The sequence below is a fragment of the Piliocolobus tephrosceles genome, chromosome 10 (assembly GCF_002776525.5).
Source record: "Piliocolobus tephrosceles isolate RC106 chromosome 10, ASM277652v3, whole genome shotgun sequence".
NCBI lineage: Eukaryota > Metazoa > Chordata > Mammalia > Primates > Cercopithecidae > Piliocolobus > Piliocolobus tephrosceles.
Window position 1 is genome coordinate 32,991,361 of NC_045443.1, and position 1,025 is coordinate 32,992,385.

The window sequence follows — 1,025 nt, forward strand, 5'->3', positions numbered from 1 at the left end:
TAGCCAAAAGGTGGAGACCCAAATATCTATCAACAGATGAATGGATAAACAAATTGTGATATATACATACATTAGAATATTATTCAGCCATAAAAAGAAATGAAGTACTGATATATGCTATAACACAGATGAACCTTGAAAACATTGTGCTAAGTGGATGAGCCAGACGCAGAAGATCAGAGATATGGTTTGGCTCTGTCCCCACCCAAATCTCATCTTGAATTGTACTCCCGTAATTCCCAAGTGTTATGGGAGGGAACTGGTGGGAGATAATTTGAATCATAGGAGTGGTCTCCCCCATACTGTTCTTGTGGTAGTGAGTAAGTCTCATGAGATCTGATGGTTTTATCAGGGGTTTCTGCTTTTGCATCTTCCTTATTTTCTCTTGTTGCCCTGATGTAAGAAGTGCCTTTTGCCTCCTGCCATGATTCTGAGGCCTCCCCAGCCATGTGGAACTGTAAGTCCAATTAAACCTCTTCTCTTTGTCTTCCCAGTCTTGGATACGTCTTTATCAGCAGCATGAAAATGTACTAATATGGTAAATTGATACCAGTAGACTGGGGCATTGCTGAAAAGATACCTAAAATTGTGGACATGACTTTGGAACTGGGTCATAGGCAGAGGTTGGAAGAGTTTGGAGGGCTCAGAAGAAGACTGGAAAATGTGGGAAAGTTTGGAACTTCCTAGAGACTTGTTGAATGGCTTTGACCAAAAGCCTGATAGTGATACGGACAATAAGGTTCAGGCTGAGGTGGTCCCAGAGGGCGATGAGGAACTTGTTGGGAACTGGAGCAAAGGTGACTCTTGTATGTTTTAGCAGAAACTGGTGGCATTTTGCCCCTGCCCTAGGATTTGTGGAACTTTGAATTTGAGAGAGTTGATTTAGGGTGTCTGGTGGAAGAAATTTCTAAGCAGCAAAGCATTCAAGAGGTGACTTGGGTGCTGTTAAAGGCATTCAGGAAGCAGAGCATAAAAGTTCAAAAAATTTGCAGCCTGACAATATGATAGAAAAGAAAAACCCATTT